At 43.3% G+C, this 26,644-nt stretch overlaps 1 long non-coding RNA gene across 1 annotated transcript in view; it reads right to left on the bottom strand.

The window, feature by feature from the left end:
* The window catches only part of LOC137332987 (uncharacterized), a 103,242-nt gene extending 76,622 nt beyond the window's left edge, over positions 1 to 26,620 (bottom strand). Inside the window, exons 1-2 of the long non-coding RNA XR_010965774.1 lie at positions 26,438 to 26,620; positions 19,210 to 19,349 (exon numbers count right to left, since the gene is read on the bottom strand). This is a non-coding gene — a long non-coding RNA (uncharacterized lncRNA). The remainder of the gene's footprint in view (positions 1 to 19,209; positions 19,350 to 26,437) is intronic.
* Positions 26,621 to 26,644: the final 24 nt, after the last annotated feature.

Genomic DNA, 26,644 nt, shown 5'->3' on the forward strand with positions numbered 1-26,644 from the left:
ACCCTTTCACTACCTCTGTGACTACACTTCAGAAATACTTCATTGGCTGTGAAGCACTTTGGGACATGCTGAGGTCATGAAAGGCGCTATATAAATGCAAGTTTGTTCGTATTGTCAGACTGCTTCTCTGACAGAGGTGAGCTGCAGTTTCCTCCAGCTAAACAATGGGAAGAGTGAAGCCATTGGCTTCAGCCCCTGCCTGCAAACTCCATACCCTTGCCGCTGATTCCACCCCTATCCCCAACCACTGATTCAGGTTATCCCAGACTGTTTGCAACCGTGGCTTTGAATTCGACCCTGAGCTGAGCTTTCAAGCCCATATTCACTCCATCACAATGACTGCCTACTTTCACTTCCGTAACATCGCCCACCTCCACCCTACCTCAGCCCATATGCTGCTGCATTCATGCCCTTACCTAGACGTGACTAGTCCAACGCACTCCTGGCCAGCCTTCCATCCTCCACCCTCTGTAAACTTCAGCGCATCCTAACCTCTGCTGCCCCCAAAGCCACAAGTTAAAAATTCTTATCCTCATGTTTAAATCCTTTCATGGTTTCGTCCCTCCCTATCTCTAAACTCTGGACTCTTGTGCATCCCCCCTCCCTTTTCCCCACTATTGTGCATTCAGTTGCCTAAAACCCTCCATCTCTCCACTTCCCTCTCCCTTAAGACCCTCAAAAAATCTACCTTTTTCCAAAGCTTTTGGTCAACTCTCCTAATATCTCCTTTTTTAGCTCAGAGTACATTTTTTGATTACACCTTTGTGAAGCACTTTGTGGCATTTTTCTACGTTAAAGGCACTAAATAAATGCAAGTTGTTGTTGTAGATTTGGGAAATCCTTTTTTTCCCTCCAATTTTCTTTCCCTCCCCTCCTGAAAGCGCCTGCTCTTGCTAGCACACAGCTCTACGTGCACTGAGCACGGATCAGTACTCTTCCCAAATGGCTATTCTTCAAGTAAACCTCGAAACCGAAGCCTGGATTTTCCTATGAATACCACATGACTTTTGAGCATTATTTCGTTGGTGATGGGGCATATAACAGGTTGCAAATCAATTGTGCCGGATCCTTGCCCACTTCAGTGCCCATCCAATTTTCCACCGTCATTTACAGTTAATGGCAGAAATGCCTACCCTAAAATGGGTTGGTATGTTTAAAGGAAGTGTCAATGACATGGCATCATCATGCATCATATTTTTCGACATTACGACATTATTTATACTTGGCAGCAATCACGCACATTTAAAGCAGATGACCAACAATACTAGTAACTATAGAAAAGATAGATATGGATTTAAAGGGCCCTCCAGGTACTTAGCAAAGATTCACAGAAAACGTGTTTGCCAGCTTTTTATGTGCCTTTTGCTGTGAGGCTTCTATTCCTCTTTTCCCCCGGCTCCCCCCCTCCCCATCCTAAATATATTTCCCACTGGAAATGTCCCCTGTATTTTTGTTTTTGAAGGAAAAGAGGAGCAGCAAAAAGGGAGGGCAGGCTGGTACTTCCACACCAGAATATACAGACCACGGCACTTTTATCTCTGGCTGTCTCAGATGCAGTGTTTGCAGAGGCTGCAATTCAAGGGGAAAGGCATCAATGAATTATGCCATGTGTTGCAATCCATCCTACAGCTTATCTCCATCATAGGCACTGCACTGCCGGTGACTATAAAGGTCTCAATTGCCCTGAATGTTTATGCTATAGGGTCATTTCAATCTAGGTTGCGACTGAAGACACCAGTAACATTAGCTAATCAGCATGAAGTAAATTACAGATGCATTGTTTGCATCCACTTCCCTGTAGACAACCAGCAGCAGCATGACAGGGCACTGCAATTATCGAGTGAAAGACCTCCCCAAGGTCCAAGGGCTGATAGGTCTCACCCACTTGCTCCTTTAACCAATGATATCATGTGCAACAGGAAAGGATTCCCTTCTTTCGATGTCCACTTTAGTGACCAGCAGCACCTCTATATGCAAATGACATTCATTTTCCTGGGAACTTCCAAGATGCCTTCATTTTAAGGTAGTTCACTTTAACCCAAAGAGGCAAGAATCTGGGTGGCTCCTGGAACATAAAAACCACCCACTACACCAATAACTGATGACACCTGTGTATTTTCACAGAACACCAGCTGAGCACTGCTATAATGAGATCCATTCATCCACCAGGGACATCACAGAGCACACAATTGGAACGTTGAAGGCTCATTTTGGGTGCTTGAATCGATCTAGGGTGCTCAGCAATATAATCTGGCCTGAGCCATAGGAATTGTAGTTGTATGCTGCTGGCGGCAAAACTTTACAAAGAGGTCTCATCATGGAGGCCCCAGAGGAGGAAGGTATCCAAGGGCAGGAGAGGGAATGATCCAAGGCAGCAGTAGCAGCCTGAAATGATTCAAAAGAGAACTCTTTGCCACCTACAAGAGACATTTTTGTTATTTTCTTGGAGGAGGCCATCTCGCAACACAACCCACCAAAATGCCAACTGAAAAAATATTTGATTCAAATATGAAAGATGAGAGTCAACTATTGTTCTTTTTAGGACAAAGAAATTAGGGACCAACACATCTCTCACCATATTCTCAGATATACATTAAATGGGAAGATATTTAGGAACTACGAAATATGGTCTGCAGGATGCTGCTTTGCCAAACACATTGTCAGTGATCTGTACTCAATAGTATTTAAGGCCTGAAACTAAATGGGAACAGCAAATGGTATGCTTGATAAGGAAGCAAAATAGCAGGCAGATCCCCATGGCATTGCCCACAGTGAATCAGGGGATACAATCCATGTTTAAAAAATGCACATTACACATTTTCAGTTGTATGCTGCTTATACCTTTAACAGATTGAGAGGTACAATCTACCCAAAAACACATCCCACACAGCTGGGTGTGGCTGTGTGCATATCTTTGGGTGTGAGCATCTCTTTCTGTCTCTGTTTATGTCTGTGTTCTTTCTGTGCGATGTTTTAATTGATCTTTTAAGCCCATCTGCTTGTGAAAGTGAGTATTTGAGGATAATATTTTCTAACTCCAGGACTCTGACAAAGAACACAGTGATGTTTTGCTAAAATATCTGATGCCTAACCTGTTCTCCTATCAGAGAGTCACAGGGGATGGGCCACTCCCTTTCAGGGTAGTTGCTTGTTCCATTATATTCCATGCTTACTTTGGACCAGTTTTGTTCTTTCTGATACTCTTTAATGACAGTATTCCCTAGCAGCTACTACAGTAGCAAAGGCAATAGCTGTATGTCTGAGTTGCTTTTGAGCAGATTTGTAGACATTACATACGAATTGGGGCAAACTGTGTCACTGTATATAGTATTTATTTTTGGAGATAATTTGATGTATGATGTCTTTTGAAGTATCTTCCTTTTAGTTTAAAAACTCACTGCTCTGTTGCCTGGCACAATAAAAGGAAAGACTGGGTGGAGTCTCCAATCTCGACTGATATGAGACACAGCTGGTTTGGGTCTCACACAGAGACGGTAACAGAAATAGTCCAACAAACAGACATTGAGAATAGGGTAGTAGAATTCAGCCAATAGATCAGAGATTCAATTGCCGAATGGAATCTTTCATTAAATAATAAACAATTGCATGCACACCCTGTATAAAACAGTCAGTAATAGACCAGCCAATGCAAGCAAACGATTTGAAGCATTATTATCCTGCCTAAGTCCATTAGGCTATTTTGTCATTGAGTATGTGGTAATTTCTGAAAGAGTATATCTTAATGAGCATACTTAGCATCAAAGCAAATTATTCAACCAGAAACACTTTCTATAACTGATTACCCATAAGGGCCTAGATATCGGCCCTAGTATGATATGTAATGCATCAAAGATGTTATATGTCATATGCAGTAATTGATACACAACATATCCTCCACAGAATATGATATATGGTACATCCTGCATTATTTATCATTGTACAGTTTACATGGTATATTAGACATATATAACATCCACTTTGCCATCTTCATTGAAATCAACACAACAGTCACAGTAAAAGAGGGGGTAGAGAAATTAGATAGGATAAAAATAAATGAGGAGGAGATATTTAAAAGGTTGGCAGTGTTCAAAGTAGAAAAGTCACCCGGTCCGAATGGGATGCATCATAGGTTGCTGAGGGAAGTAAGGGTGGAAATAGCAGAAGCTCTGGCCACAATCTTTCAATTCTCCTTGGATTTGGGAGTGGTGCCAGAGGACTGGGGGGTTACAAATATTACACCTCTGTTCAAAACCCGGTGACGACAGGCCAGTCAGCCTAACATCAGTGGTGAGGAAACCGCTAGAGACTTTAATTCGGGACAAAATGCACTAACCCTGTAGGTCTTCTACAGTCTGAGAGGAATTACGAACTTGTGAAATCATTTTATACCTTATTCACTTAAGATTTAAAACAATTGGGAAAGGTAATAGATTTCCCTATGGGAATACCCTTGTTTCTGTGTTACGAGGAGGGGGATGACAAGGGTATGGAGGGGGAGAGGATGGTAGCAAGAAGGCACGACAGCAGGTGTCACTTCAGAGCATACTGATATATATCAAGATCATACCTTGAATTTTGATAAAAGCAATGCATCAGAAGGCTGCGCTTCCCTCAAGGATATTGAATTATGCCAGCTACTGCAGACTAGCAGCTCACATCAACAAGGACCACAACTTTGATAGTGGTTGTTAATGTGACCACAGCAAGGAAATTTTGCACCACTGGTCCTTCCAGACTACCTCAGATGACCTCAGTCAATCTGTTGTGCACCACTGTATTAAGGAGATCACAGATGCTCTGTTCAGGTGGGTGTCTCAATTTATTACCTTTTTTATGGACCCTGCCAAGCAAAGAGAGCAAGCAGTCCACTTTTGATAGTACTCATAGTGAAGGTCTCATATGAGAAACCTCCAATTTTATTAACAGGAAGGGTTTCATTCTATTAATGTGCAGCTAGTGCATGATGCCAATCACATGAATTTTCATGTGATACCTTGGATGCAGCCGTGATTCACCTGTACATTGTCAAACAATATCTGTATTGATGGGCCAGAACACTGTAACGGGTCGGTTGATTAAAGGCCAGGGCTACACCTGCAGTTCAAGCTGATGATATCTCTCTGACATTCAAGCTCAGCAGCAAAGAACAGGTATAATGAATCCCCTGGAACCACTCAAATTGTAGTTGTAATCAGCATGTCTGTTTCACGAGCCTCGATAGGTCTGGAGAGCCCCGCAGTACAACCCAGAAGGTTTCTCAAGAAGCATCATTGCCTGCTACATGATGCACAACCAAGCCATTTAGAAAGGGTTGGTCCTTCCATATGGTGATGAGGATGAAGATGAAGGAATAGGTCCTCCATCACCCGACCATATAGAGGTTGTTCAGGCGGGCAATGAGGAGGCAAATGAAAAAACCCATCGCTAGCAGCTGAAAAGAAATGGCTGCAAATTATTAACAACTGTTTTAAATAAATATTAGTCATGGCATCCATTTGGGATGGGCAATAAATGCTGGCCTTGCTAGCGATGCCCACATTCCCAGAATGAATATTAAAAAAATTATGACCATGATCCGTTGAATTGAGCTCCCTTGAATGCACAAAACTGACCATTGTTCCCTAAAGCAATAAATCTTTGACTTTTTCAGGAAGAAGTCCTTCCCTCACAATATTATCATAAGGAACAGAGATCTGCAACAGGATAATGTACAATCACACATTTTGGCAGACAGGTTTCCAGTTTGCTAATAACAGAATTTCACATTTAACTACTTCTACCTCTTATAACTATGTCTGCCGCTTGTGCCTACAACTTTGCTTACTCATGCTTCTAACCTATTATTCAGGGGTTGAGTGCCAGGGGTTGAGAAGCAAGTGGCTGTGATTTTTTCCTATGGAGGGCAGAGGTTACACTTGTCTTAGTGCAGCTGATGTCCTTGGTGCTTTTTTCCGATGGAGGGCAGAGGTGACACTTGTCTTAATGAAGCTGGTGTCCTTGAAGGAGCTGCTTCTGGCTGCATCTCACTTTTGGTTGCAAGGGTCGCCTGGCCCTGGCACAAATCTCCGTCATATGCTGGCATTAGAGGGGGCTGCAAGGAGGGAATTGCTGAGTTACTATCTTGAGATACGGCTGCATCTTCAGCTACCACATCTGGCAGCCACCAGAGCTGGGCAATAGCTTATTTGGATCATGGTCAACAAGAGCACAGACTGAATAGTCCCAGTTAAGTTTTGGAGCACCTGCACTATATCTGTTAGGGGCGTCTCACAAGAATCAGTGGAAATAGTGTAGTTCCTGCATCAGTTCAGTGAGCAGTTAAATTCCCCATCTTTGAGATGCTTAAGGAGTGAGACAACAACAGATGTAGCTCCGTTTACAGGGCACTGCCTTCACCCAATGATCAGATTACCAAAAAAGTAGTTCATACTAGATCAGTTGATACCGTTACTTTTTTAGATTCATAAAATCAGTAGGTGAATCCAATCCCCTTTTGGTGTACCAAACATAGCACATCATCCCTTTGCTTGAATTTGTATTTAAGTTCTTGAATCTGTTTCAATCTGTCACCACTGAAATTGTTCACTGGCATCTAACATGCTGCTCACACTTCTCATTCCAGATGCACAATTATGGATTATCATGGGTGGGGTAGTGATGTGACAGCACTATTCATAAACCAAATGAAATTATGCAGTTGGTAGAAACACGTGATAATACATCTTCCAACATCAACCTTCAATTTTCCATTGAAAGTCAAATGCTCAGACTGCTATGGGCAATGAGCAGAGCTAATGAGCACTTCTCTGGAATGCTGTACTTTAAAGAAAAACAGTGATTAGAGGGAGGCAGGTGACGAGTGTGTCTGAGGAGATCCTGCATGAGATTATTGTTTTTTGTACAATTACACAGGGTGTGCTTCCCAACTACGCCAAATACAAACGCGCACAGTATGTTTCCAAATGCCTCAGGCACGTTAAGTACCTGGGTAGTTTTTTTAAACACTTAAAATTACCATCTTGAAATGCTTATACAACATGTTTTTATTGAGTCAGATCCCACAGTTTTGCTTTATTGATGTTGGAGCTATCTTTGATTAAAATCAATAAAAAGTGGCAGTTCTACACATCTGTGCATTGTGTCTGAACTGCTCAAGGATCAGACTGTCTCCAAAGGCTTTTAAGAAATTATGTGAAATTCTGCTTGTTTCAAACTGGTCAAATCCAGGCACTGAACAAAATATGAGAAATTCAAACTGTAGGGAGAATTTCTTTTTCTGCGCTGACATGAAGTGTTCTATATTACGTGGGCAGTTGTGATCAAGGTCATGATTTGCTATGAAAAATGGACTAAATCACCCAATTTAATCCCTAAAATAATGGTAAAAATTACATGTAACAAAAACAGAATTTTATTTATTCAGTCATCACAAACCAGTGGCCCTAATTATAAACAAATAGAATCTCAGAATGTGACCCCCAAAATAGACAAAAATCCCAAAATCCCATGTAATGAAAAAAAAAGATTTATCCAAGCACCGCAAAGCAGTGGCCTTGACTAACAGCATTTTTTTTATTCGTTCATGGGATGTGGGCATCGCTGGCGAGGCCGGCATTTATTGCCCATCCCTAATTGCCTTTGAGAAGGTGGTGGTGAGCCGCCTTCTTGAACCGCTGCAGTCCGTGTGGTGACGGTTCTCCCACAGTGCTGTTAGGAAGGGAGTTCCAGGATTTTGACCCAGCGACGATGAAGGAACGGCGATATATTTCCAAGTCGGGATGGTGTGTGACTTGGAGGGGAACATGCAGGTGGTGTTGTTCCCATGTGCCTGCTGCTCTTGTCCTTCTAGGTGGTAGAGGTCGCGGGTTTGGGAGGTGCTGTCAAATAAGCCTTGGCGAGTTGCTGCAGTACAACCTGTGGATGGTACACACTGCAGCCACTGTGCGCCGGTGGTGAAGGGAGTGAATGTTTAGGGTGGTGGATGGGGTGCCAATCAAGCGGGATGCTTTGTCCTGGATGGTGTCAAGCTTCTTGAGTGTTGTTGGAGCTGCACTCATCCAGGCAAGTGGAGAGTATTCCATCACACTCCTGACTTGTGCCTTGTAGATGGTGGAAAGGCTTTGGGGAGTCAGGAGGTGAGTCACTCGCCGCAGAATACCCAGCCTCTGACCTGCTCTCGTAGCCACAGTATTTATATGGCTGGTCCAGTTAAGTTTCTGGTCAATGGTGACCCCCAGGATGTTGATGGTGGGGGTTTGGCGATGGTACTGCCGTTAAATGTCAAGGAGAGGTGGTTAGACTCTCTCTTGTTGGAGATGGTCATTGTCTGGCTCATATCTGGCGAGAATGTTACTTGCCACTTATGAGCCCAAGCCTGGATGTTGTCCAGGTCTTGCTGCATGCGGGCTCAGACTACTTCATTATTTGAGGGGTTGCGAATGGAACTGAACACTGTGCAATCATCAGCGAATATTCCCATTTCTGACCTTATGATGAAGGGAAGGTCATTGATGAAGCAGCTGAAGATGGTTGGGCCTAGGACACTGTTGTTGTTGTTGTTGTTGTGTTGACTTTTGTTATTTTCTTCCTATGTCTGTTACTTTTCTCTATATTTCTTTCCCTGTTAGATCTCCAGGTTTCCCTCTGTTACTTTCCCTTTTTTTGTTTTGGTATTTCTCCGTGTGCCTGTTTCTCCTATTTTGGCTGTTTTCCTCTCCGTCCAATTTTCCTTTTTTGTCTATTTCCGTCTATTCTTTCTCCTCTCTGCATTTCTGTCAGTCCCTTTGTGTGTTATTCTTGCCATCTTTCTATCTCTAATACTCTCCGTCTGTCCAATGTTCCCTCTTTCCCTCTGCGTTTCCCTGTAATTCTCTCCCCTCTGTGCTTCTCTCTCTCTCTTACCTTTATGCTCTATTATTCATTCTCTTTCTCTGTGTATCTTCCTCTATTTCAATTACTCTCCCTCTAATTGAATCTCTTTTGTTACTCTCCCTTTTTTCTCTCCATCTCCTTCCTGTTTCCCACTCAGTTATTCTCCTCCTTTTTCTCTGTTACTCTTCTTAGTCTGAGTTTAAATTACTTTCCCTCTTTTTCTCTCTTTCTCTATTATTCTTTGTCACTGTGTGTTTCAATTGCTCTCTGATTGCTCAGGATTCTTTCTCTATTATTCCATAATTCTCAGAACTCTCCCAACTGTGACTTTTCCCTCCAGTGATCTTCAACTGGTGTCTTTTCTTCCAACAATCTACCCACCTCATATCAACAGTGCATCTACTTCATAAAACAATCATGTTCCACTGTTCCCCATGCCCTGAAAAAGCTGATCAGTGCACTGCATAAGTTGTATCTCCATTTCCCTGGACCTTGAACAGTTGATCAATATGCAGTTAGCAACTTAGCAAGGTTGAAAAGATAAGTCTTCTTTTCATCATTTAAATCATCCTATTTTCTATGTTTCTAAGTCAGAGCTGCAGAACACTTATGCAGCTTAGCATCAAAGCCACCCTCAAGTCAGGGACCCCTGCAACTGTAGGATTCACAGGTGTCTTGTGCCAACCGTATAGGTAACACTGCTATAAGCCAATGCAAGCAGGTGCAAACCCTCCCTAAACCTCACTGCCTCGCTACCTCTCTCTCCTTCTTTAAGACACTCCTTAAAACCTACCTCTTTGACCAAGTTTTTGATCACCTGTCCTAATATTTTCTTATGTGGCTTGGTGACAAATTATGTTTTGATAACGCTCCTGTGAAGCGCCTTGGAGAAGAAAAAGTTTCTGTGGGGAGTTGGAGCGGGTAAAGCACCTTTGTGAACTTGGCAGTGGGGTTGGATGCGAAAGGGTGACTGTTGGGTTAACTTCAGGGTAAGTGATGGTCTGGTTGGTCCGTTGAAAATCAAAATATCACTTGTTTTTTCTTTTTTAAGATTAAAAATGTATTAATTGTGAAGCATAAAAGTGCATAAAATTAATTAGAAAGCATCATTTTAATATAAAAATTCTCCATTTTCTGAGGGATCATCCCCTGAACCCCCTAGAAATACACCACCAATTCTGTGCCTTCAACGTTTGGATTTTCTCTTTAGACTTTCCTGCACTTGTTTTTTCTCCCCTCCAATACAAGTAAGTGATGGAATGTGTGTGTATACTTACAGCTTACATTACAAAACCCATGTAATTACTTGTTTTCACATGTCAGGTCTGAAGTTGAATTGTCAGCTTTTTGGGGGCTCTGCAAAGTTTTTCTGAAACTGTTGGTCAGTTTTTGCTAGCTTTGTAGATTGGCATATATGCTGATCAACCCTACCAGACTCCTTTACGTTCAAGGAAGATTCTGACAGCCGAACTTGTCACCATGTTGTCGGTCAACGGGATCAGTCGATGTACTGGAGACCCAAGGTACGATAGTGGGTAAGTCCAGGACTGAAACAAAAGGACTAGAGGGTGCTGAACTATATTAATTTGGAAATTGCTTATGATGTTCTTTGACGTAAATTGCACTATAGTAGATGGAGAGCTAAATCTGTAGCCATAACAAGACTAGGTCAAAAAAAATCTCGCTTTTGGACTGTCTGTAAATACAGTTATTGTTTCAACATTACTACTGTGTGCTTGTTGACTAGTATGCATTTAATAATACTAATTATTACTAATAATACTAATGCTGGCACCAGTACTGGGGAAAGAGGGTGCTGTTCTGACGGGACAGGCTCCACTTAGCAAGGTTGAAAAGATAAGTCTTCTTTTCATCATTTAAATCATCCTATTTTCTATGTTTCTAAGTCAGAGCTGCAGAACACTTATGCAGCTTAGCATCAAAGCCACCCTCAAGTCAGGGACCCCTGCAACTGTAGGATTCACAGGTGTCTTGGCGAATCAAATAACTAGGGCTGTAGATAGGGCTTTAAATTAAAAGGGGGGGGGGAAAGGGGTCAGGAAAGGGGCAATTTAGAAATTTAATGAGATAAGTTAAGACAATAGAACAGTGTAGTGATTTGGGTAAAGATAAGCAGAGTGTGGCAGGAAGGGACAGAGAGTTTACCAATAATAGTGCAACAACAAGTAAGGTCAAAGCAGGAAAAATGGTAAAAAGTCAAAATTAAAGGCTCTTTCGTAACAAGATAGATGAATGAATTGCACAGAGATAAATGGGTTTGACCCAATAGCCATTACAGAGACATGGTTGCAAAATGACCACAGTTGGGAACTAAATATTCCAGGATACATGACATTTAGAAAAGAGAGGCAGAATGGAACAGTGGTGGGGGAGGGGGGGATGTAGCCCTAATAATAAAGCATGACATAAGGACAGTGGTGAGAAAGGATCTCGGCTCAGAAGATCAGGAAGTAGAATCAATATGGGTGGAAATTAGAAATAATAAGGGGCAGAAAACACTGGTGGGAGTAGTTTATAGCCCTCTAATAGTAGTAATACCGTTGGACAGAGTATTAATCATGAAATAATAGGAGCTTGTAACAAAGGAAATGCAGTCATCATGGGGGACTTCAATCTGCATATAGACTGGGCAAATCAAAATGGCAACGGTAGTTTGGAAGACGAGTTCATGGAATTACACATGGAACCAACCAGAGAACAGGCTATTTTAGATCTTGTATTATGTAATGAGATAAGGTAAATTAGTAATCTCACAGTAAAAGAACCTCTGGGGAAGAATGATCATAATATGATGAATTTCACATTGAGTTTGAAAGTAATATACTTAATTCAGAAACTGGAGTCTTAAACTTAAATAAAGCCAATCACATAAGTATGAGGGGCGAGTTGTCAAAGGTAGATTGGGAAATTAAATTAAAGGGTTTGACAGTTGAAAAGCAATGGCAAACATTTAAAGAAATATTTCAATATTCTCAACAAGTATACATTCCATTGAGAAATAAAAACTCCACGGCTAACTAAAGAAGTTAAGGAGAGTATTAGATTGAAGGAAGAGGTCCATAATGTTGCCAAGAAGAGTAATAAGCCTGGGGATTGAGAGAGTTTTAGAAACCAACAAAGGACGACCAAAAAATTGATAAAAAGGGAGAAAATAGAATATTAAAGTAAACTAGCAAGAAATATAAAAACGGATTGTAAAATCTTCTACAACTATGTAAAAAAGAAGACAGTAGCAAAAGTAAACATTGGTCCCTTAGAGGCTGAGACAAGAGAAATTATAATGGGGAATAAGGAAATGGCAGATGCGTTAAATAAATATTTTGTATCTGTCTTCACAGTAGAAGACACAAAAAGCATACCAAAAGTAGTGGGGATCCAAGGGGTAAATGAGATTGAGGAACTTAAAGTAATTAATATCACTAGAGAAAAAGTACTGGACAAACTAACGGGACTAAATGCCAACAAATCCCCTGGGCCTGATGGCCTACATCCTAGGGTTCTAAAAGAGGTGGCTGCAGAGATAGTGGATGCATTGGTTATGATCTTCCAAAATTCTCTACATTCTGGACTAGACTGGAAGGTAGCAAATGTTAGCCCGCTATTCAAGAAGGGTGAGAGAGAGAAAACAGGGAACTACATGCCAGTTAGCCTGACATCAGTCGTCGGGAAAATGCTGGAATCCATTATTAAGGAAGGGCTAACAGGGCACTTAGAAAATCTTAAATGTTTAGGCAGAGTCAACATGGTTTTATGAAAGGGAAATCATGTTTGACAAGTTGATTAGAGTTTTTGGAGGATGTAACTAGTAGGGTAGATAAAGGGGAACCAGTGGATGTAGTATATTTGGATTTTCAAAAGGCATTCGATAAGGTGCCACATAAAAAGTCAGGGCTCATGGGGTTGGGGGTAATATATTAGCATGGATAGAGGATTGATTAAAAGACAGAAAACAGAGAGTAGGGTTAAATGGGTCATTCTCAGGTTGGCAGGCTGTAACTAGTGGGGTGCCGCAAGGGTCAGTGCTTGGGCTTCAGCTATTTACAATCTATATTAATGACTTAGATGAAGGGAGTGTAATGTATCCAAGTTTGCTGACGATACAAAACTAGGTGGGAAAGTAAGCAGTGAGGAGGACACAAAGTGTCTGCAAAGGGATATAGACAGATTAAGTGAGTGGGCAAGAAGGTGGCAGATGGAGTATAATGTAGGGAAACGTGAGGTTATTCACTTTGGTAGGTAGAATAGACAAACAGAATATTTTTCAAATGGTCAGAAACTATTAAATATTGGTGTTGAGAGAGACTTGGGTGTCCTCGTACAAGAAACACAAAAAATTTGTATGCACGTACAGCAGGCAATTAGGAAAGCAAATGGCATGTTGGCCTTTATTGCAAGGGGGTTGGAGTACAAGAGTAAAGAAGTCATACTACAGTTGTACAGGGCTTTAATGAGACCTCACCTGGAGTACTGTGTATAGTTTTGGTCTCCCTATCTAGGGAAGGATATATTTGCCTTAGAGGTGGTGCAACAAAGGTTCACTAGGATTAATTCCTGGGATGAGAGGTTGTCCTATGAAGAGTGGTTGAGTAGAATGGGCCTATACTCTCTGGAGTTCAGAAGAATGAGAGGTGATCTCATTGAAACATATAAGATTTGGAGGGGGCTTGACAGGGTAGATGCTAAAAGGCTGCTTCCCATGGCTGGAGAGTTTAGAACTAGAGAGCATAGTCACAGAATATGGAGTCATCCATTCAAGTTTGAGATGAGGAGGAATTTCTTCACGCAGAGAGTTGGGAATCTTTGAAATTCTCTAACCCAGAGGGCTGTGGATGCGGAGTCATTGAATATATTCAAGGCTGAGATGGATAGATTTTTGGACTCTAGGGGAATCAAGGGATATGGGGATCGGGTGGGAAAGTGGAGTTGAGTTTGAAGATCAGCGATGATCTGATTGAATGGCAGAGCAGGCTCGAGGGGCCGTATGGCCTACTCCTGCTCCTATTTCTTATGCCAATGAGGCAGGTAAATGCACCAGCAGGACAACCTGCCAAATAGGCTACTTTACTAATTGGTATGGAGCACTATCTCCAGGTAAAAGCACGTTTTGTATTGCTTTGCCTAGGCAAGTGTGAATAATAGTGAACCTTGTACATAGTGGGCCTCAAATTTCCTTGAATGTCAGAATATATACAGAGTATTCCCCCATCCTTCGTCCCATCATTAGAGGCTACTCTGACTCACCTAGGCTCTACGCACTAGAATTCCCTCACTACATTTCTCCATCTCTCCACATCCTTCTCCTCCTCTAAAAACCTCCTTAAAATCCACCTCCCTGGCCCAGCTTTTGGTCACCCCTAATCTATCCTTCCTTGGCTGGGGCTCAATTTCTTCCTTATACCATGGGATTTTTTTTTACTTTAAAAGGTACCATATCAATGCAAGTTGTTATTGTTCTTATTGTTTTCTCCACCCTGTGTAGGCGCTCATAAAAGTTTTTGCTTTAACCCGTCCCTTTCCAGTGGATGAAGTGAAATGGCACAGTAATGATGGAATGTCATCATACATCAGAATTCAGAATTCCCAGAATTTCTACTCCACTTACACTGAAGGTAAAGTACACTTGTTTAAAGCTGCATTTAGATGCAAGGATCAACTTTTCCTGGTGGAAGCGAGTTTAATTTTTTTTCCTCTTTGAGTTGCTGCTGAGTTCGCCTTCACCCTGCCTTAGTCTTGGAATCCCTGGAGATCACAATTTTGTTTTTTCTCCCCGTTACAAAGCCAACATGATGGGTTTCCCTATGGCAGTGTTGTCCAATAGAAATCGCTGACTACGGCGACATGTTTTAGCCACATGCACTAATTATGCCTGCACCTCACAACTTGAGCCGTCTCTTGGAAATTCCCTCTATGCCATTTCAATCTGCGCAGAGGGATTTCCTGTAAGGGCTGCTCCTGCACACTCTCCAATTCCTCACCCTTGTCTTCTGTCGCCATCTTGCCGTCTGGCGGAGGGCCCCCAGTGGAGGGCTCTCTTTGCAGGAGTCCTCCCCTGCGCTGTTGAGGATCTTGGGTGGAAAGTGTTGCACGGAGCAATACCGGTTTTTGAGTCACTTCACAGACTCCCAGATAGTCTGTAATTTTTGCGGCCTGGATGAGTCTATGTTCCATGCGTACATGGAGTGGGAGAGGTTGCAGCCCCTGTTCCATTATTCGAAGGGGCTGCTCCTCAACTTATGGCTCCACTTCAGTTCCATGCTCCTGATCTTTGGCCACCTGGTGTGGAGGTGGGCGAGCAAGTCGGAGGACCTCCTCGTGGGTCTGCTCCTGGGCCTGGCCAAAGTGGCCATCCACAGGTTCAGGTTGGATGCGGCCCGTGAGGGTGGTCGCTCTGGCTGTCTGCCTCTCTTCCACGGCCTTGTCCACGCCCGGGTGGCCCTGGAGAAGCGACACGCGGTGTCCGTTGGCTTGAGGCCTTCTGTGACCGGTGGGCACCGCAGGGACTGAAGTGCGTAGTAGATACTAACAACAATATTATTATTTAATTTTTTAAGTTCCCTTTGTCTTTTTCATGATTTGGTGTTTATTAGTTTTGCCCTTCTAAAAAGGGGACGCTTTTGTTAGATTTTTTTGGGGGGGGGGGGGGGTGGACACTGGAGCAACCCAGTGTCCTCTTACGGATGTTTTAAGAAAAGGTATGCACTAATTATGGTAGAAAATGCAGGACATATACATACAATATAGATCAATGTACTTCATAGGTGTATATTTATTTAAACATCTTCTTCCATTCAGTAACCAAGGAAGTAAAGCACTCACAACAATCAATAAACACTCAAACACTCTGCATTTCATCTTACCATTTTACCAACAAACGCACATAAAGATTAAAATACACATGTAAATATGAGTATTGAGATGCCCAGTGACATTGTCTATTACTAATTTTTTATTTACTATTAGAAATGCAATTAGCCACATATGGATTCTCAATCAGCCATATGAGGTCAGCAACTATCAACACTCTCCTATAGGGATCCCTCTATTTGTCATCCTTAAGGCAGAATAAGAAGCCTACAGGAAGCAATGGTGGTCAGGCAGCTTCATACAAAGCCATTCACACAAGGCCATTCACAGACCCTAGCACTAATATGAGTACATGAGGGGTTGTGCACCATGAGACTGCACTTCAGTGAAGAAGCCCTGGATGACCAGTGCCACTTTCGGGACCAAAATCTGCAGCCCAGATTCAATGCATGCATGTCTCTGCCAGTGGCAGCTAAAGTTACAACAACTATCAATTTTTATGCCACTGGTCCCTTCCAGGCTATGACTAGAGACGTAAGCAATATCAGCCAGGACGTAGTCTGTTCCTGCATTCCAAAGGTCAAGGTTGCATTGTTCCACCAAGTTGGCGTCACTGCACACCATCAGCAAGCTGCCATGAGAGGAGGGCCACCTAAGTTCCATGAGCCTTTTGTAATACAGGAGCAGCCAATCACCTCGTGATACTGGCCCTCAGGTTGCACCTAGAAGAAGCACTAGAATAGAAGAAAGGCTACACAGGGGAAGCACATTATCAAGAAAGAGTAAGTTGGCTTCTGTTCACTTTGGAGTTTGTTGTATTACGTCATGCTCTGTTATTCGTGGAAACCAAAGTCATGCAGGAAAAGATGCATTGATTTTGTGCTGAATTATTCAAGCAAATGATTATTATTGGCACAAGGAGGGGTGGGCCCCGTCGGGTGTAATAGCCACCAGACTCAGCAGGAGTGGGGTGAAGGGGGAAGGTGAGGGGCAAGAGGTTTGTGCTGTCCACTGATTTTGGGCCGTAAGCGCAGACACACAAATGGGCCCCAAATCCTGATGTTTGTGTAAAAAGCAGCTAGTATTCTTAAGTGCCTTGGGACATTTTACTACATTAAAGGTGCTGTATAAATACAAATAATTGTTTTGTTATCTGTGCACTAAATAGCTGCTATATTCATCAATATTACAACACTACAAAGTAATGAATTATACGTGAAGAACTATGGAACACTTCTGATAGACTTGACAAGATACTATATAAATGCAAATCTTTCTTTCTTTCTCTTGCTCCCTGTCAAAGGAGCACCTAATTGTTGTAATGTTTTATTTGGTTATTCTGTTAATTTTTACATTTTTGGTACTTTTTAATACTACCAGTGCAACTGGTTAAATAATACACAATATAACAGTGTACATGACCTCAAAAGAGACAGATTTTAAAGAAACACCACTTTCACAAAAAGGTAGCGAGCAAACCTTATTCTGCTTGTCCTGGCCAACATCCTGGCCTATCCCACCACTAAAAACAGAAGCTCTATGTTTCCACGGGGTTCTCCCGATCTCCTGCCATAATTTTAGCTGGAGATGAGCAGAACCTCTATGGAAATTCCAGGCAAGATTTGTCACTGATCATTTATCTCATTGCTATTTGTGGGAATTTGCTGTGCACAAATTGGCTGCTGTGTTTACCTGCATTACAACTGTGACTACATATCAAAAATACTTAATTGGCTGTGACATTGTGAGGACGTGAAAGACGCTCTATAAATGCAAGTTCTTTCTTGTTTACAAACAGACAACACAGTGATATAAATCCTGATGAAACATATCATCATGCACAAACTCCGAACAAAATAGCACATGGCTCTTCAGCCCATACAGAAAAACCCAAAAATGACAAACACGTTTTTCATGAAAATAGTAATCTTTTAAAAGATTAATTTAACAACACTGCAACATGCAATTACACTCATATAAAGCAAACAATGCGTTTCATTTTATAACGCTAACATTTTTGCTGCAATAAACTATTTTTAAAAATGACTCTGTTCCCTCCACTTACACCTAATTGGCCATACACCATAAAGGAGGCAGAATGTCAACCATGTCCGCTGTGGTGCTCAACACTTTCTGATGGTAGAATATTAGTGATACAAATGATTTTTTAAAATTATAAATGTCTGGGTCAGATATTTATGAAATTATGAAATTTTAATTCATTATATTGATGACCAACCTTGGTTCAATGAGGAGTGAGAAGAGCATGCTAGGAGGACCATCAGGCATACCTGAAAATTAGGTGCCAACTTTGTGAAGCTACAACACAGGACTATATGTAAGCTAAACAGCATGCTATAGACAGAGCTACACGATCCCACAACCAATGGATCAGATCAAAGCTCTGCAGTCCTGTCACATCCAATCGTGAATGGTGGTAGACATTTAAACAATTAACGGGAGAAGGAGGCTCCATTTACAACCCCATCCTTAACGATAACAGAGCTGAGCATTTGCGTGATCCTTCTTGGCCTCCTCCTCAGGTCCCCACCATCATAGATGCCAGTCTTTAGCCAATTCGATTCACTCCACATGACATCAAGAAACGGCCGAGTGTGCTGGACACAGCAAAGGCTACAGGCCCCGACAATATCCTACTGTAGTGCTGAAGACCTGTGGTCCAGAACTAGCCACACCCCTAGCCAAGCTGCTCCACTACAGCTACAGCACTGACATCTATCCAACAATGTGGAAAATTGCCCAGGTATGTCCTGTCCACAAAAGGCAAGACAAATCCAACCCGGCCAATTACCACATTACATCCCAAGAATGAATTTTAAATATAGCCTAAGTATAGAAATTATTATTTGTGATATTAGCATACACTTAATGTGCTTGTATTATACTCCTGTCTGTTATCTTAATGGAGGTGTTAGCCTAGTTAAAATATTAACACTGCCCATAAGATAGCAGAAGAATCTCATAAAAACAGGTTAGTATTGCAAATAGAAATCTCTAGGCTTACAGTAATTAAATAAATTAGGGCAGCAGCTCAATCTTGAAACATTTATTTTATATTTTAATGGTTTCTGTTGACTTGTTTATCCACCTGCATTTCAGTCATTTGTACGTGAAATTTAAGGGCTGATTCAACAATAGTGCGCTCACAAAGCACCGCTTCACACTTAGGGAGCGCATGGGACGAGTGAGCCCAAACACCCAATTCACGGAGTGCCAGATTCAGCGAGCTGCAAACAACAAATTTTTGAAGGCACAGAGTGTGTGGGAGTCTCATTACAACTCTTAATTTAAGCAATTCTACATAAATTGGTCATACATCAAAATCAGCAATCTTTTTTACTCAATCTCTTTCTCAGCACTGCTTGCCTCTATAAAATGGGTCCTGCTTGGTTTACCTTCTCTGGTCTTTAGGAGCCAAGATTCTTCAAGCGTGATTAACAGTATAGTATTGGGTACAAAGTTCTGTTTATTATCTGCTTTTAATAACTGTACCTGCATTATCTTTGGTGCATTATTTTCTTGTTGCACTTTAACTGTCAAGACTCCTTTTTTAGATAACTTTTTCCACAACACTTTTACTGACAGTTGCTGCTTCATTAGCAATATACAGCAAAAGGACCAGGAGAGGCAGCCTAAAGCAGAGAAAAAGTAAAAGGAAATGGTTCAGAGTGATGTGCATCCAGGATGTTAATCATTGATTGACAGGACTTTTACTTAACTCTCCAAACGTGCACTTGCATGAGAATCCTATGGTCTTGAGCACAATCTAGTGGCCCTGAAATAACATGCTCTGCCTAATCATCAACACTGTCTCTACCACTAAAAATGGCTGCCAACTGACCATTTGATGCACTAATATATGTCTTCTGAAAATAAATCTCCACACTACATTCAAAATGGTGCAGTTTATTTCAATATTACTAAGCTGACTAATTAACAGAACAAATGACACACCAAATAACTGACAGGTCAAATGACAGACTAATTAATAAGACAGACTAATTAATAAAACAGACCGACAGAGTGGCTGACAGACTGAAATGCCTAATGAAAGACCTACTGACCAAATGATAGACAAATAGTTCAAATGACAGTGCAACCAATTGGCAGTAAAACTAAATGACGGACAGACTGAACAAATGGTTGACCAACTAAATTTCAAATAAACCTACCCATGAACCAACTGATCAACCGAATGACAGTTAGATGGACCGATTGACTGCCCAACCAAATAACTGCCCAACTGAATGACTGCTCAACCAAAAGGCAGACAAGCTGAATGACACACTAAACAACTGAATGGCTGACTGAAAGGCCAAATGACTGATCAAGCGAATGACAGACTATTTGACAAAATGAATAACAGACTGAGTGAAATGCCAACTGAATAACAGAATGTCTAAATGAGCAACCGACCAAATGACAGACCAACTTGCAGACTGACTGACAAATCAAAAGATGGAGCAAAACACCAACCAAATAACAGACAGAACGAATGACAGACAACGGTGTTATAGACAAATGGAGTGACTGACAATGAAACATCAAAAGAATGACAAATGGCAGACCGACCAACCCATTAACTGACAGATGAAGCAAACGACAAACGGCCAGATGACCAACACAACTGAGTGAAACGCCAAACGATCAAATGTCTCCCAGGCTAACTGAATGAGCAACGGGATAATAGATTGAATGAGTGACAGGTGAACAGATTAAATAAGTGACGAACAGAGATATCCTCCCTCCCTTCCCCTTTCAGCCTCTGCACTGAGCGATTCCTCAACCTCAGTGATTTTAATCTCCATCTCAACTCATCTTGCCATCTCCTCGCTGATTTCACTGTCTTCCAGTCCTCCCTAAACCTCTCTCTTCTACATACACACACACACACATACATATGTACACACACACATACATACATACACACACACACATATACACCCCCACACACATATACACCCCCACACACATATACACCCCCACACACATATATACACCCACACATATACACATATATACACCCACATATACACATATATATACACCCACACATACACACACACCCACACATATACACACCCACACATATACACACCCACACATATACACACATATACACACCCACACATATACACACCCACACACATATACACCCCCACACACATATATACACCCACATATACACATATATACACCCACATATACACACACACCCACACATATACACACCCACACATATACACACATATACACACCCACACATATACACACCCACACATATACACACCCACACATATACACATATATACACCCCACACATATACACACCCACACATATACACATATATACACACCCACATACACACCCACACATAAAAAAAACTCTTTTGCCCATATTCACAGCCACCCCTTCTACCTTGCATCTCACGAGGCCTCTCGACTCACATGGTTTCCAACACAGACAAGGCCACCTCCGGCTGCTTCCTTGTATCTCTCACCAGCCGCGTCATCCTAAACCCTTCCAAGCCCACTTCCTTTTACGTCCGCTATGAAAAAACTCTGCTCAAAGTCACTTACAATTGCACTTTCAAGCTGCCATTTGCCTAGCATTTATCCTTCCATTCTCCACAATATATCTACAGCTCTCGATCTGTCAACCACTCGTCACCTCCACCTTTGATATCCTTGTCTGAGCAGAATCTTTACTGTCACTCAACTGGTTTAGCTGGATGGCCCACATCAAACATTATTGGGTCTTGCTCTCCTCTGCCAAAACTGCTCACTGCTCTGTAGGATGAACCTGGAGCAAAGATAACCCCTAGTTTCTTTTCTCCTAATCAAAATCACAACCTCTGTGACTGTGACCGAGACTTTCCCTCATTTTCCTCTCTGCAGTCTTTTGCATAGTCCGCCACACCATCCTTCTCCAATGCCTCTCCTCTGTTGTCCAGCTCAATGGGACTGCCCTCGCTTGGTTTCACTCTTAAATATTCAGCAATGGATTTTCTTCTCACCCCTGCACCGTTGGTTCCAAAGATCCCCAAGGATCTATCCTTGACCCTTCCTCATCTACATGCAGCCCTTGGTGACATCATCTAAAGACATGGGGGGAACATTAACACCCAAGTACGGGCGAGTTGGGGGCGGGTGGAAAGGTTAAAATTGTAAAATTCTCAAACCCAATGCCAACTCGCCTCCAACGCGCCCACTTCCGTTTTAATGGAGGTGAGTTTGGCTGCATGCTAATAACCTGCTTGCTGGAGGCAGGTCGATCATTAACACATGCTAATGAGGCGCATTTGAAGAGATTTCAACAGGGATTTGAATTTAATGCCTCCAGCATGGATTTCTCAGGGCTCGGCAAACTAGCCAGTGAAACAGAGACGAGATTGAGCACCACTTCATGGGGGTGACTAAAGTTCTGATTGCCAGATGTGAATAAAAGCTCAATGCTTACAGCTGCTTTCTCAGTTCCCTCTGGCAAACGTTTTGCAGATAGTTCTTGTGATCATAGATACGTTTCAGAAGTTTGGAGGCTTTCAAACGGACGACATCAGGATGGGGGGGGTGGGGGGGCACCATGGATGTTTTCAATAGGACATCAAACGAGGAAGACAATCATCATCCACGGCAGCAACATCATGCTATGGTGGGAACTGCAGGTGCACAAGAGAGAATGGTGCACAACAGAGGAGTGGAGAGCAGCAGTGTGGGAGGAGAACAACAGAGGGGTTGAGATCGCAGGAGGCACTATCCAAATGAGAGGGTCTACAGACCTATCAGAAGTGCTTCCGCAGGCTCATATTGACCCAACAGGTGATCGCAGGCATCTACAACTTCCTTCAAGAAGATCTGCTCCCTGCTGGACCGGATGGCCACGCATTGCCCGTTGCTGTCATAGCCACCACAATCCTCAATTTCTTTGCCTCTGGCTCCTTCCAGTGCGCCACCAGAGACATCTCGAGGGTCTCTCAGTCTGCTGCACAAATATGCATAAGGTAACGAATGGGTTGTTTGCCTGGGCATCCACTGGTGTCAACTTCCCCTGCGACAACAATAGCCAGAACGAACAGGCAGTCAGATTCGCATATCTGGCTGGCTTCCCACAGGTACAGGGTGCCATCGATTGCACACACGTGGCAATCCGAGGACCACCACATGAACCAGGAGTTTTTATCAACCGCAAGGGATTTCACTCCATCAATGCACAGCTGGTGTGCAACCACAAGAGGTTCAGGCAGGTGTGCTCCAGATTCCCTGGGAGCTGTCATGATGCTTTTATACTGCAGCAGTCCAACATTCCAAACCTCTTCCTACCAGGAAACAGACTGAAGGGCTGGCTCGTAGGAGACAAGGGATACCCCTTTCAAACTTGGCTCATGACACCTGTGAGGAACCCCACCAACGAGGCGCAAGTGCGCTACAATGAGAGCCACATGACCACCGGGTGTATCATCGAGCAAGCCACTGGCATGTTGAAGATGCGCTTCAGGTGCCTAGATAGGTCTAGAGGTGCCCTTCTGTACTCACCACCGAGGGTATCCAGAATCATAGTGGTGTGCTGCGTCCCGCACAACATTGTGTAACAGACAGGATTAGAGGTGATGTGGAGATGCCGGTGATGGACTGGGGTTGACAATTGTAAACAATTTTACAACACCAAGTTATAGTCCAACGATTTTATTTGAAATCGACAAGCTTTCAGAGACTTCCTCCTTCCTCAGGTAAATGTCAGGAACTCCTCGAAGCCTACGCATTTATAAATCACAGAACAATACATGGTGATTACAGACAGCCTTTGCAACTGCCCGTTGCCAAGGCAATCACCGTGTTCAGACAGAGAGGTGTTACCTACAGAACCCCCGAATATACATTCAACAAAAAAAATAAGCAGCAAAAAAAAGAGGCAGAAACATCCGGAAGGCAGAGAAAGCCAGCAAATGACCCGTTATATTAAAAACAGATAGCTTTTGTTCGCTGGTGGGCTTACGTGTAGCGTGACATGAACCCAAGATCCAGGTTGAGGCCGTCCTCATGGGTGCGGAACTTGGCTATCAATTTCTGCTCGACGATTTTGCGTTGTCGTGTGTCTCGAAGGCCGCCTTGGAGTACGCTTACCCGAAGGTCGGTGGCTGAATGTCCCTGACTGCTGAAGTGTTCCCTGACTGGGAGGGAACCCTCCTGTCTGGCGATTGTTGCACGGTGTCCGTTCATCCGTTGTCGCAGCGTCTGCATGGTCTCGCCAATGTACCATGCTTTGGGGCATCCTTTCCTGCAATGTATGAGGTAGACAACGTTGGCCGAGTCACAGGAGTATGAACCATGCACCTGGTGGGTGGTGTCCTCTCGTGTGATGGTGGTATCTGTGTCGATGATCTGGCATGTCTTGCAGAGGTTACTGTGGCAGGGTTGTGTGGTGTCGTGGATGCTGTTCTCCTGAAAGCTGGGTAATTTGCTGCAAAATCGTCGAGCAGAAATTGATAGCCAAGTTCCGCACCCATGAGGACGGCCTCAACCGGGATCTTGGGTTCATGTCATGCTACACGTAAGCCCACCAGCGAACAAAAGCTATCTGTTTTTAATATAACGGGTCATTTGCTGGCTTTCTCTGCCTTCCGGATGTTTCTGCCTCTCTCTCTCTCCGTTTTTTTTTCCTGTTTGTTTTTTTTGTTGAATGTATATTCGGGGGTTCTGTAGGTAACACCTCTCTGTCTGAACACGGTGATTGCCTTGGCAACGGGCAGTTGCAAAGGCTGTCTGTAATCACCATGTATTGTTCTGTGATTTATAAATGCGTAGGCTTCGAGGAGTTCCTGACATTTACCTGAGGAAGGAGGAAGCCTCCGAAAGCTTGTAGATTTCAAATGAAATCGTTGGACTATAACTTGGTGTTGTAAAATTGTTTAGGATTAGAGGTGGAAGACGATCAAGGCGCTCATCAATCATCTTCTGATGAATAGAACGTTAAAGAGAAGGATGAGGAGGAGTAATATGAAGATAAGGCACCCATCGACAGACCAGCAACATATATTGCTGCCCGGGATGCCCTAGTAGCTCCAATGTTCAGTTATGACTGATACTGGAAAAAAATAAAGAATGACATCCCCCGGCTCGCTCCTACCACCGCCTTCCCCCACCCCCCCCAACTCTTTGTAAAAAAGTCTTTTAACCAAGCTTACACCCATTGCACATCCCCCAATGGGTCCCATCATGTATTGATATTCATCATGAAACAACAGAAAGGGCGAGATGGCACTCGGAATGCAATAATGGACAAGATGGGGAAGCGGTGCAAATCATTACATTTAATGCTCCGTTATAAAAAAAAGGAAACCGAACATAACATTTTGTCACCCATGTGCATACCTTTGGTGAATTACAATAGCTTTCTCTTACACTTCCTGCAGCTTCTACATTGTGCATCCCCTATGGCTTCAGCAGAAGTAGCAGGAGGTTGCTCAGCTCCCTGATCTGACTGCTGAGAATCTCTTGGCCTACGACCTCTGGATTCTAGAGCCCGAGGACCCAGCCAAAGACAGATTCACCTGCACCTGTGCAGGGGCAGACTTGGCCATCAGGAGACAAGGCAATATGTCGGGTACTGGCTGAGGGGAGTGGGGGCAACAGGTGAGAAGTGCAAGTGCTTTGAGTGGAGTTTCCACTTCCATGTCTGCTTTTGCCATCATCCCTCTCCTGGTCCAGTGCCACATCACTCCTACCAGTCTGCTGAGGAGCAGTTTGGTGCAGTTGTAAGGCAAAAGACATCTCCTGCACAGCTGTGGTCATGGCCTGCATAGAATCATTTGAGAGCCGAGCTTGAAGCTCCACGGAGATGGCCACTCTCTCCATGGCAGACATTCTCGCAATTACCTGAGACACCAATCAGGCAGTCCAACCCGCTAAATTTTCTTCCGGGTTTCATGCATGCAATTCCCCCCGCCCCGCTTGGAATCCGCCTTTGCATTAATAGTGGGGCCCATGGGGTCAGCTTCCATTTGTACAGACCCCAGCTCTACCTCTCCACCACCTCTCTTGACCCTTCCATTGTCTCGGTGTTGTCTGACATCCAGTCTTCAATCAGCCACAAGCTCCTCTAGTTAAACATTGGGAAGACCAAAGCCATTGTTTTTGACCGCTGCCACAAACCTTGCTACCGATTCCATCCCCCTCCCCGACCAGTCTCAGACTGAGCCAGACATTATGCAACCTTGGTGTCCTATCTGACCCAAATGAGTTTCCAACCCCATATCCTCTCCATCACAAAGACCACTTCCAACTATGTAACATTGGCAGCCTCCACACCTGCATCAGCCCATCTGCTGCTCAAACTCATCTATGCCTTTGCCACTTTCAGACCTGACTATTCCAATGCTCTCCTGGTCATTCTCCCATCCTACACACCCTGTACCGAGTCCTGCTCACCCATCATTGCTGTCCTCCCTGACCGACATTGGCCCCCTGTCCTCCAGCGCCTCCAATTTAAAATGTTCATCCGAGTTGTTAAATTACTTCAAGGGCTCGGCCCTCCTTATCTCTGTAATCACCCCTGCTCTTCAAACCCCCTCCTTCTCTCAGATCTCTGTCTCTCCGACTTTGGCCTCTTGTGCGTCTCCGCCCCGCCATTAGAGACCTTGCCTTCAGCCGTCCAGGCCACAAACTCCAATTCCCTCCGCCTCTCCACTTCCCTCTCCTCCTTTAAAGTCTTCCTTAAAATCACCTCTGGCCAAGTATCTGGTTGCTTCTCAATATTTCCTTTGACTCAATTTCTGTCTGACTGCGCCTCTGTGAAGCGCCTTCGGCAATGCAAGTTATTGATGTAGGAAACTGATCGAATAAGTGACTAATTCTCAGGCCGATCTATATGGACAGCAGAACACAAACTCTCCAACCCCACTGACGTGAGCTGAGCCGGGCCGGGCCGGGC

Source organism: Heptranchias perlo, chromosome 15, assembly GCF_035084215.1.
Source record: "Heptranchias perlo isolate sHepPer1 chromosome 15, sHepPer1.hap1, whole genome shotgun sequence".
Taxonomy (NCBI): Eukaryota; Metazoa; Chordata; class Chondrichthyes; order Hexanchiformes; family Hexanchidae; genus Heptranchias; species Heptranchias perlo.